Source organism: Rattus rattus, chromosome 2, assembly GCF_011064425.1.
Source record: "Rattus rattus isolate New Zealand chromosome 2, Rrattus_CSIRO_v1, whole genome shotgun sequence".
In the NCBI taxonomy this organism is placed as follows: domain Eukaryota; kingdom Metazoa; phylum Chordata; class Mammalia; order Rodentia; family Muridae; genus Rattus; species Rattus rattus.
Window position 1 is genome coordinate 114,702,526 of NC_046155.1, and position 727 is coordinate 114,703,252.

The following is a 727-nucleotide window of genomic DNA, read 5'->3' on the forward strand; positions in this document are numbered from 1 at the left end:
AGATCTCCAGGAATGACAGGTTTCCTAAGAAGATGTACATGGGTGTCTGTAGTGTGGAATCCATAAGAATAGGAAAATAATGAGGTGTTTCCCATGAGAGACAGCAAATACACAATGAGAAAAATCATAAACAATGGGAGCTGTAGTGAGGAGGAGCCTGGAAATCCTAGAAAAATAAACTCGGTCACTGTTGTTCGATTTTTTACATCCATATTTCTTCTTCTCTGTCCTGAAGGGGATGAAGAGCACCCAGGTGATCTTGGGTGAGAGGTAATCAGAACTGGAAGAAACATTCATTTCTACTGTGATAATAACTGATGCATAGCAACCAGAGACAATGAATACTGTTAGAAACATAACAGACATATTACATACAATATACATGGGTCATATCACTTCATATTGAAAATAAATATATAAATAATTTAATCATATAATTCTTCAAAATAAAAAGAAACAAAGTAAATAGGTAACATACTAATCATTGTATCACACAGATTGTAAGACAGGGATGAAATCCTAACATCTTTACTGAAAATCAAAGAACAAAGTACTACCTTTCCGCCAGGAGTTCATCTGGTAATGTGAAAATACAGAAATCAATACAAGATGCAGTTGCTAATAAAGGCCTTCACAGCTGTACAAGAACTACCCACACTTTAAAATTTATAGTCTTCATTTACATGTGAGTTGGAAGAATATAGGATCTGAATTAAAACAGGAAATA